The 12,247-nt window shown below is 33.8% G+C and overlaps 1 long non-coding RNA gene across 1 annotated transcript in view; it reads left to right on the forward strand.

Moving 5' to 3' along the window:
• Nucleotides 1-12,247, forward strand: part of LOC145663583 (uncharacterized) — a 72,224-nt gene that overhangs the window by 4,855 nt on the left and 55,122 nt on the right. The window contains exon 2 of the long non-coding RNA XR_014127188.1: nt 6,141-6,255. This is a non-coding gene — a long non-coding RNA (uncharacterized LOC145663583). The remainder of the gene's footprint in view (nt 1-6,140; nt 6,256-12,247) is intronic.

Below are 12,247 nucleotides of genomic sequence, written 5' to 3' on the forward strand. Positions count from 1 at the left end.
TGGAATGTGGCATTACCTTACAGTCGTGTTATCTTTCTTTCTTCATTATTCTTGTCTTTTCTATTTCATATTTCCGATATTTCGTGTTAGATTAATAAGTATGTTTCATAATCCATCCTTTATCTAGGTGTTTGAATGTTTTTGGAGATAATTTGTCGTTGTATACGAAAGGGTAACAATCAATAGTTTCGATTTCGATGTCTATTCGTAGTAATCTGTGTTGATGCAGTGAACAAAAGGAATATGGTGTAAAAGTAAGGATTTTCTAAATCTCTTGATGAGATTTTAAAATATCAATGTTCATAGGACCAATGGAGAACTGATAGTGGGTTCTAACGAAAGTTTAAGTGCTGTAGTGCTGCTTAGGTTATATTTGGATTTTTTGTAGGTTTTTAGTTGCAATAAATAACAGGGTTCCCATTCATTTTCCAAGATCAAATTCCCTGCCTTTCCAAGTTTTCAAGGTCACTTCTCAGAAATTTGCAGGTATACCATTTTGTAGCACATATTTGTACCGGTGCATAGAAAAATAGAATTGGCAGATGAAAAAAAAAGAAACAACCTTTTTAGTTATGAAATTTCCCTTACCAAATAGCCGGATGCGAGTTTTGAAAATGCAGTAGACTTTCCTATCGGGACTAAGTTTAGCCAATCGGGAGTTGGAATGAAGATACCATCAAGTTGGTATGAGAAATGTATGTATCAAAAATTTCATTTTATCTGACTCTTTTAACGATCAATATAGCTTAATTGACAATAACTGTATTTGAAACAATACAATATGTCAGAAGTACAGCCCAAATACAATAAAAGCAGGAACAAATCCGATCTTTTCAGTAAAAGATCATCATTATATACCATGAATTGTAAGGAGAAAGTTTCAACTGCCACCGTAAGATAGAACATTCAGCTGTATTTTGGCTATAGTGTTGGCGTTTAACACCAATTCTAATTACCCGGAGGGTTTGTTGTTGTAGAGATATGGAAAAAGAGTTGAATTTCCATCTAAGTTAAGTCAGTTTTGTAGAATACTACTGTATACAATGACACTTTGAAGCATTATTTGAAATTAAAGTGTGAAATGTTTTAAAGTCCTAAAAAGAATAAAGCTGGGAGAAGCCGGTTTCAGCCTCTAACCGGGTTACTTTACACCAGTCCAAAAAACCTTAGATAGGAAATTATTACTGATTGTATCTCCTGCCTTCTAATTTTAGATAATTTTTTTAATTAGGTAGATGCCGGAATGGTTTTCTTGTTGGAAAATACATTACGAACAGTGGGGAATCCAGAAAATTAGTTTGAGGGGCTGCTTTTGAAATCACTAAATCTTTCGGGGGCTTGAAGCGTATAGGCATAGGAATGAGTAACATAAAATTTTTAAAAAAGAAATTGTGCAATTTGTGTAGGATTCAGCCTTTTAGTCCTAAACTTCGTAAATCTTGCACTGATTACTGTTGCAATGATATTGTTGCACATGAAGAGCAACCAAGACAAATCAGTTGACGGGGATATTTTTGTTCCTGAGTTGGAATTTTTGTTGGACTAAGCTAAACTATCAGAATGTGGTTCCGTACTAAGTACTGATACTGGTCCCATCATTCTGATATCAATATTTGTAAATTGCATACAATTTTGTGTACGAAGTGAAATGTATAAACATTGAAGGGAAAACATTGCAGAGAAACATTATTTCGTATGTTGAACATCCTTTTTTCTATGTGCTGGGAAGTATCCTCACTTACGGGGTTAGTTTACACCAAAGTTTATATTTCAATAACTATGGTCATAACGAATGTTTACTAATGCATTTGCATGAATGGTTTACTTATATACCCACCTATATATATAAAATAGTTTTTTGAACCATTGCATTTGTAAGTTACATGCTATTTTCTTTAAAATTCCTTACATTTGGTGGTCTTACGGCACTCTAATATTTAACCTCATCTACTTTCAGTAAACATTTTCCAATTTAAACTTTGTAATACGGTTTGCACTCTCACTGTTGAGAGTGACATGGTTAATTCTAGATGAGCTGACAGAAGATCAAAACGAGTCTTCTTCCCACCAGGCTCATACACATGGTCTGATAAATGTGAATTTTGGTGTTCCTCTTTCCACCTGTTCCTGCGCGCGGAGGTGTTGATATAGAATGTATGTAAATATATCCAAAGAATTAATTACAATTTTTATAATAGCTCTTTATGTTTTAAAACACTTGTATTCTTTTTGCATTAAAGAGAAAAGTAGCGCATTTTAGAATATAATGTACCGTATGTAAATAAAATGAAAGTGACCTTATCTGCGACTTAATAACTCTTGAACCACCCGCCATCCAATTTTCAAAATAGATTAGATTGAGGCCTGGAATGCTTACTATCGTTTCACTTTGACAGTGTGACTTAGAAGAGGAGGAAGGATATATATATATATATATATATATATATATATATATATATATATATATATATATATATATATATATATAAAATGATCGATATTAGTGTCTAATCCATTGTTTTTGGGGTCGCTGAGATGAACAGTGACTCTTCCAATGCCGTTTAAATCCAAATTCAGCCTCGCAACTTGGGGGAGGGGAAGATATATAAAAATGGTCAAAAATGACATATCAGAGGGCGCTTCAGTATAGTAATAAGTGACTGACTAACGAAACATATTGCTATTGTTTTCTTATTTTCACTTAGCAAAGTGGGTAATTGGCACTAGTAGTAAATATATAAAGGGGTCAATAGAAGAAGGACATATTCCACAATTTTGTGATTTGGAGAGAAATGTAGTTTTAATTTAGGAAAAACCTATGTACCGCAGGTATTTTAGTTTGTCAGCCGCAAAACTCCTGTTTCACGGAGTGAAATTGGCTCTTGTTCCACGAAAACCTTCATATAACAACTGTCATTTTCTTGATAGTCGGGTTTATGAACTGAATGTAATAAAATGAGTACTTATTGTATTTATATAAATAATTTCATATTAATATGCAATCCAAGAGCGCATACACTAGTGTGCAAAATTATAAGGACGTCATAGATAAAGCAACATAAAATATTACGTAGTTGGTGGAAATAAAAGCGCAGCAACATAGGCAGCAAGACGTTGCATGCTGTGACTTCAGAGTAACCATAGCGCCGAATGAATCTGTTTCTCCAATAAAAAAACGAACTACATTGTGGCTCACGTTAAGCTGTATGTGACGTCTCATATAGCCTCAGTGCTGAAAGGAACGCTCAACCGAAAATTTAATCCTATTAAAATCCAATACAAAACTGTTGAATGAAAGTAATGACGTAGTGTGTGTTTCGGTCAAAGTGCTATTACTATGCATTTTCTGGTGTTACAATAACACACGGGGAAGAATCGTCGCAGCCCTTCTAAAAGCAAAAGGGACAGGCTTATTTGCTTCCAAAGTGGAAACACACTTTCTGCAGTGGTGATACATAATTACAAAAGTTTTCTCAAGTCTGATAATTTCTTATGCATGTCTGTTCCCTCGCGAGGTAAAGTTGTAATATCCTTGGACTTCTTAGCTTCAAGTTCTCTTATTTGAGATTGAATGAGTCTCTTCTGCAACCTCTTTCTATGTTCATCTGATTGTTCACTTTTCTCTTTTCTGTAATGCATCTGTATAGCTTAAGTAGGAGCAACGTACACTCAAGTCCAAAATTATTGTCGCATAGCTATAAATATCTTGTATGAATATTATTTGATAACAAATTCGCAAGGTATTTCTTGTAATGTTAGTATGTGTATAATTGGCAAAGGCATGTATGTGCCAAATTTTATGTCAAAAGAGCAGTAGAAAAAAACAATAATACGAAATTAAATCATTCTTTTCCATTTAGCCACATTTTGTTTTACTCATTTTAATTTTCGTATTTATAATTCTTATCTTTCTTTATAATTCTTATGAAATTTACCACAAATATACATTTCCCGATTATACACATAGTATCAGTATTAAAAATATCCTGTAAAATATTATCAACTTATATTCTTACAAGAAGACAGTTATAGATATGCGTCGTTTTGGACATGAGTGTACATATGGAAGCATCATGTTGGTGACGTTTACTTTTAATACACCACCCTCTACATAAACTGAGTCATACACCACTCTTTGAGCCACAACTGTCTCTTCATTCAAATTTTCCAATAGTAAGACTGTTAATAGAAAATTCACTTTCAACATTCGCGTTGTCATGCAAAAGCGTGGGTGTTAATTACACGACAGACCACAATTCCGTATATTATTTGTTGTCTGTTAATATCTTTGCGTACATTTGACAGACATTATCATTTTCAAGAGAAAATTCCTTGAGCTGCTGATGGACTTTAGTATCTGAAAGAAATCGAGTGTACTTCTGTTTTGCGTTGAAGATATGTGCTTATTATCACGTAGTTAAGTGAGTAATGTATTCATCCAATTTTCCGCCTTAGGAGTATTTTGAAGGGTAACTGTGGAGTTCAAACAAGTAACTGCACGTACAACACCATACTCAATAGGACTTCTTTCAATCATTCAATATAGTTCCTACAAGAAACTTCTGACATTGATTTAAATATTCTAGCTTCTGTTTTTCAGACACTTTACTAATTGTTAACTGTTTTCTAGTAGAAAATCCTACATCAGTAGATTGTACAGGAAGAAAATTAACCTCGGAGTTCATGTCAATTTTCAAAAGGTTTGGATAATTTTTTTTGCAAGATCTGTTGTTTTATACTTCGACTCATCAAATTGAATAATACGTGAAGAAATGAATCATGCAAGTAAGGTATCATTGAATCAGAGGTTTAAAATTTTTTCAAGAACGGTTCAAGCAGTGATGCGTTGAAGTATCCAATTTTCGACAATGCCACATTTTGCATAATTCGTCATAGTATTTTCATTATTTTAAGATCCTTCTTCTCTTGGAAGAGGCATGGTTTGTTCCGCATGTATATTTGAATGACTTTCCTTCAGGTTTGAAGAATCACTGGTGTCGGACAAAGCATCACATTTGCGTTCAAATATATCACTTATTTATGGAGTTTTTTGTCCTGTTGCACTCGCGTATGATTTACTTTTCATATGAGTTACTACAGTCTGACGACCGATATTACAGTCAGCTCGAAGATTTTTTGCAACTGGAACAAAACACTTGGAACTGATTATGTTGAACTGGCATTAAAAACTTGGACCATTCGGGATTTAACTTATCATCCATCCAATCAGGATTTAAGTAGGATTTTCTCTTTATAGCACTTATCACGAGATATATTGCCCTGCAAAGGATATGCTGATTTAATTTATCTGCAAGAAGAACAGCTACAATCAATTCATTAAATATACACATCTATAGAAATATCTCTAAGTTGCAATTAATATAATCGTTATAATATTTCAACCTAATTAGACTTTCAAAAAATTAGCCACTCATTCAGTGCATTGTTGTAGTGCTTTCGAAAATGTAACTCCGATAAGATGTGAGACAAAATTCTGAACATAAAGTAATGATGTGCGTTTAAAAAATTTGCCAATGAGAAAATGAGTTTTCTCTTGAAAAACTCCCTTCCATGGATTACAGGAATTTTGGCATTGCTATTAAAGCTACATTAGCTTCCAAGTAATTTCAGAAACGATTTAACATTATTTTTCCATCCCAGAAATCTGAATTATCTAATCTTTAGATACTAACAACAAAAAAGGCAAGTACATCCATATAATAGCACGGCACACTGGATTATCTACATTCAAGAATAATGGATCACTATAAAAGTATTAGAAACTTTTTCACTTGTAGCAAAGAAAGAAGTTCAAAAGCTTTTTTTTTTAAAAAAAAAATACATGTAGAAATGCAGAAGACTCTTTGACCTTCAACATTAGAAATGCAGAAGTCAAACACATTCATGCATTAACCCAGGAAGTGCCCTGTAACATTTTCTTTAAACTTGAAATATTAAACCTCCAGTAGCAAGAGCTGTCACCTCTTTCAAGCATTTGTCATTACATAAGAAATGCCTGCTGTAGCTAAATGAAATTTAAACAATAGGCTATGAAATTCCCTAACTTTCCCAGGTTTTCAGATATTTTAGTGAAATTCCCTGACTTTTTAGTGCTAAGCTCGATTCTCTGACTATTCCAGGTTTCCAGGTGAGTGGGGACCCTGAATAAGGAGAATGCCAAAACACACATGGAAATGTTTGGCAGTTGTGATGGTACTTGTGGTATATGTTGGATTGTAGCGTAGCAGCACACAGGTAACACTCGTTATTCATAGTCATGTATATATCTATCCATTGGGACGTTGAATTGGACATGGATTAAGAGCATTAACTGAAAGCATACCGCAGTGATGGGATTTTGTGATGGAAATATTTTGTCTTCGCACCGTCGTAATATTAAGGGATAAGCAAACTATCAAAACTTAACATTATCAAGAGTAACTTTAGAAACAATTATTAAATCTGACTGCAGAGTTAAATTAAATAGTAACTTAAATATTCGTAGAACAGTGTATCATTAAGATCATCGGCGCAAATCTGTCTTCAACATTGCGGGGGGGGGGGGACGGGTAAGACCATTCCCATAAATCTATCTATCTATCTATCTATCTATCTATCTATCTATCTATCTATCTATATATATATATATATATATATATATATATATATATATATATATATATATATATATATACAGTATGGTGCCAAAATTGTTGTACAAAAGCAGAGGGGTGATTCCTGAGAGTAAAACAAACAAAAAAGTTCTAATAAACATAAGGCGAAAACCGTGTCATTTAAGGTTGTTGTAAAGGGACAAGTATTGCCGCTAGACGTCACTAATGTCTTCGTATCTCTCACATGTATTATGTATCTTTCACGAAAATTTGCAATTTCTCTTACAAATTTCAACCTAGAGACATCAAACTTTTAGAGAAAGAACTTCATAATCTATGCAAGGGAATAATCCGTTCCGATCTTTTATTTAGAATTTTCTTCATTGTTAAAACAGTTACATTGTTAAAGGTTTGGATATCCATTTCAACAATCAAGCCATTTTAACAATAAAGAAAATGATAAAAAAAATCGGCACGGGCTGTTCCCTTGGATAGATTATGAAGTTGGTTCTCTAAAAAATTTGAAGTCTCTAGGTTGAAATTTATAAAAGAAATCGTAAATTTTCGTGAGAAGTAAAAATTACATGAGAGAGATGCGAAGACTGTAGTAACATCTAGCGGCGAAACTTGTCCCTTTAAACTAACCTTAAGTGTTATAGGCTGCCGAAAGCGTGGGAAAACAAACTTTAGACTAAATTATTTCACTCTAGACGTGATGCGGCATGATATCGTCAAAGGATCATAGTCTGCTCTATCCAAATTTGCGGTTTTCAAATTTGTGCAGTGGCGGCGCAAGGGATTTCCCGACATTTTATGACGTAAATTGAGTGGACAAGGGCATGTAAAAGACGTCTCATTGCCTAGAAATAACACTATGTGGCAGATCAGTATTCATACACGCAGATTAGAAGATGGCGGATGAGGTAATAATCACTGTGCGTGGTTGCATACTACCTCAAAAAGTACCAGTAAAAATGTACAAGAATTCACTGGAAACGTCACGTGGTTACAATCTAAAAATACGTACAAAAAAGCCGATAGGTAACAAGAGATAAAGAAATTCCGATTGCTGATCTGCTTATATTAAAAACATCACATCGCTTTTAGTGACGATCTATTACTAACGCTACTGTCTTTTAGTTTATTTGTGTTTCGTAATGTACATACTCGTATGTCATTCTCCCCAGTATCTTTTCCAGCCTTTTCGTGGCTAAGCGAGTGAGCCTATGCAACTTTTGCATGAAAGACCCGGGTTCGTATCACGGCGGGAGGTAATTTGATTTGGATTCCACGTTAATCAGTTTGTCCAGTGGCTATGCGAACGACATGCTAATATACATCGCTTCATGTATTCTCGTGTTCTCTTCACAGATGAAGCTACGTTTTCCCGTGATGGCGTGTTCAATACTTAAAACAACACCATCTCAGGGTATTGTAAAAAAAATCAGGTTATATTAGCTTTAGATTTCTTAACTATGAAATATATGATACGTTTATATTAAAAAAAATGAAGTTATTATCCACTAGGGCTAATCTAACCCAACAGAATCAATTTACACGCGCAACGAATTTATCGGAAGATTTTAAATTCTTGTTTAGTGGCCAAACAAGAATGAAAGAAGACTCAACGTCGTTAGACTTAAATTGTGCATTGAGAGAAAAGAAAAGAAAGAAAAAAATAGTTAGAATTTTATAAGCTTAAGTTTATGAACATTATTTGAAATCATAAAGTCAAATTTTCGTGAATATTTTTATTCGTGCCAATCGTCAAAACAATTACATCATAACAGATCTTTAAAAAAATAATATTGTCATTACACATTTGCCTACATCGTGGCATGTCAAAGACATTTTATGAAATTCTGTTGTTACATCCATTTAGCATAAAACATTGTCTAAATTCTCGAATTTCAATATCTTAGTTAATACATATTTAATTCACGATCACTCAAGAAGTAGCGGTCCATCCTCTCTATTTATTCATTTACCAGAATATTATTATTATTACTAATTGGACGTTCATTACTTATAATCCTGTCATTCATTAAATAAAGCGACAACAGAAGCCTGTGTTATTGCTACTACATTTTCATTACAACTTAAGGTAAGTAAGTAGCATATATTACTTTATTTTAGATTATGCATCAGCACATAATACATCTACTACGAAAGGAAAACCTACTGTCAATGTGAGATGAAATATTTACAAATGGATTATGAAAAAAAAACTCTACGTCTACTTATCTACAACAGGGTCTACATATCTTTAAGAAAAAACTAGAACGTCATTATCGAAATTACTATCATTTTTAACTCCACAGTGTCATTAATTCTCGAGAGCGATGGATACACATAACGAATAACATTTTGTTCAAAACGACAAATTGAGTGACCATAAGTAATTACATTTTATTCAAGAACGGCAAGTTGAGTGACATTTCAACTGTGTTTACTTCCGACGAGGCAAATATGTATTCAATACGTAGGCACGAACAGCTAATTTCATACTGTACTAATGGCACGTTTAAATTAAACCTCTACCTAACCTACAAAGACAAAACATAGCACGAAGTAGCATTTTTAGAAACAATAATATTGAAATCCAGAGGTACGTCCAAAGTGAAGTTTTACCGAATCTGCACAGACCGAATATATATGCACTTATATCACGATGCAGTATCAATAGCAAAAGACACATTGATTTAAAATTTTCCTATCATACAAAACTAAATATATGGTACAAAGCAATATGAAAAGAGCACATTGAGATTTAGCGACACATTTTAAAATGAGAATTTCCCTAACCTACACAAATGTATTACAAGGGAACATGAAAAGACACACGTAAAAAAATATTAAAAGGCACGTTCACAGTACAATTTTCCCTAACCTACACAAGTCACCGACATAGATAAAATATATTACGAAGTAATATTTGAAAGGGCACATTGATACGTAAAGGCACACTCAAAGTAAAATTTTATCATAACATTCGTAAGCACAAAAAAAATTAAAATGTATTACGAAGCACTATTAAAAACCTAACCTAAACAATCCAAATATATTTCGAAGTAATATATTAAATGCACATTGATATCTAGAGGTCCGCTCAAAGTAGAATTTTACCATAACATTCGCAGATGAAGCATTTAGAGGTACGTTCAAAGTAGAGTTTTCCCTAACCTACAGAAACAAAAATATTTCACAAGGCAATACGAAAAGGCACATTGGACTTTAGAGGCACGGTCAAAGTAAATTTCCTAACCTAAACAATCAAAACATGGTATATTATGGGACACACATTCAAAGTTAAATCTTACCTAACCTACAACGAATATATCACAAGACACTGTTATGGGACATAATTTAGGAGTATGCTTAAAGTAATCCTACCTAACTTAAACAATCAAAATATCTCAAGGCACATTAATATTGAGAGGTACGTTCGAAGTAAAAGTTCACCATAATATCTACAGACAATTTTCCAAGTGCACGTATCAAACACATCAAATTTAGTAATTTAATCACATATGCTTATCACATATTGTATGAGTGGATAAAGGTGATGATTTATGGAGACGCGTAACGCCTTCCGGCTTAGCTACACATATTTATCCTGAAGAACTCCATTCGGTAAATTTTTTATACTGTTTATAATCGAAAAAAAACAAAGAATTGATATTACCAGTTCAGTAGAAGTTCCCACAGAATAGCCCACAGGGTAGACAAGGTTGTCAAACCTGTTTGTTTAAAACGTCGAAATTGACGTCCTCGGGTTACCAGCTCCACGTCCTACGGTTATAGGACACTGGTTCCGCAATCCGACGAAATTAACTTCGACGACTATACCTCCTGGCCCATCACTTTATATCACTGGTAATGGCGGAGGTAATACTCGGTGGCCTTCGGCCTAAAATGTTAATAGTTAATTTTTCAATCAGGCTTCTCGGTTCTTTCTCCAAATAGTAACTTAAGTTGACCAAATTAACACTTTAGACAAGGTTTACTTCCAAATTGATGTTTTTGGTTATGAAATTTCCAAATTTAGAGGAGCTGACCTAGGCCACCGTCTTTATACACTATGACATTATGATTAACTGCGTCATCTCCCTCTTGAAGCCAGACCTTAATAAACGCGTTTTTAAATATTATATCTTCGATTATAATTAACACAGTTTTATCACAACTATATAGCAATATAAGAATCTAACCTCAGGAATTGTAATTTCATATATATATTATAAATTTCTAGTCACGGAAAATTTATATATAATACAAATTATAGACACACCTATACCTGCGATGTCGTTACTTAGTAATCCACTGGCAACCTAGCTGATCCAACATTTAGCTAGGCGCCATGTTGTGAATTAGCTTTCTGCATAGCGATTCAAATGCCCTCTTGCGTGAATAGCCAAAATGATTGCCATGTCACTTGAGAGAAGAGTAACAACGGTATACCAAAGCATCATCGACTGTGATATAACAGGTAATTTTAAACCAAATTTAGTATTATTTATATTAAGCTCGTTTTACGAATAACGTATAGAATGTAAAGAAGCTATTGTTGTGACTTGAAATAAATCTGTAATAACTGGGTTTTGAAGAAATGTTCGAATTTTCAGATTAAATTTCTGGGTGCATGTTTACGTGCGTATCTCATATAAACTTGAGTACATTTATTTCTTCTTCTGTGCCATTTCTTTTACTAACAACGAGAGCAAATTAGCATTAGAACGAATATAAACCTACACATAACACTTATAACAAAACAATATATTACTGGGTACAGTAGTACCATACGGGAGCCAACTTCAACGAAATGTAAACAACCGGTAAACGGGTTGTTACATTTTCACCAGCGGCTTTTAAAAAAATTTTTAACTACTAAAACATTTCAACAAAATTCTTATTTTTGGTGACTATTTAAAGTATTTCTATAATTCTTCCCTCTTTTGCTAGGAGCAATTGAACAATTTCACATTTGCTAAATTTTGGGTTGGCCCTTCTCTCCCCTCTTAATCTTTCAAGGGAACGGATTTATGATGTACTTTCGTCACAACAAAAGGCCCTGTGAATACAGGCATATATTTATGTGTGACCTTCTTAAACGCATCAGATTGAAAATGACTTTTGACCATAACCAAGTCCATTTCCTTAATCTCAACCACATTATTTTGTGACTTTCTTTTCCGCTTAGATAATAAACGGTGTTCCACCTGAATATGCCGTTTAGAATTTTCTATTGCTTTCAATTCTGAAGGCCATGAAAATATCTCTCCAAATCTATCTGCAGCCGAGAAAGAAATGAACACCTCAGCAGGCGTACATCCAATGGTACTATTGTAGGAATAGTTTAATAGATCTTGTGCCTCCTTTAGCACTGTTTTCCACTTAGTATGATTGTGGCTGCACAATAATCGAATAATTCGATTGAGTTTCTGATGCGAACGCTCAACTATGCCATTCCCTTGCGGGTTGTATGGCGAGACCAAAATGTGTTGAATTTGGTGATCATTACATTACGCTTCCACGTATTGGAGAGGAACTGTGGGCCTTGGTATTCCTTTTCTAGCGTCCGAACAACCTCAGCAGTTTAGCAGTTCGTAAGGGTAAATAACACAAAAATCTTG

Source organism: Thermobia domestica, chromosome 1, assembly GCF_964235325.1.
Source record: "Thermobia domestica chromosome 1, izTheDome1.hap1.1, whole genome shotgun sequence".
NCBI classification, from domain to species: Eukaryota; Metazoa; Arthropoda; class Insecta; order Zygentoma; family Lepismatidae; genus Thermobia; species Thermobia domestica.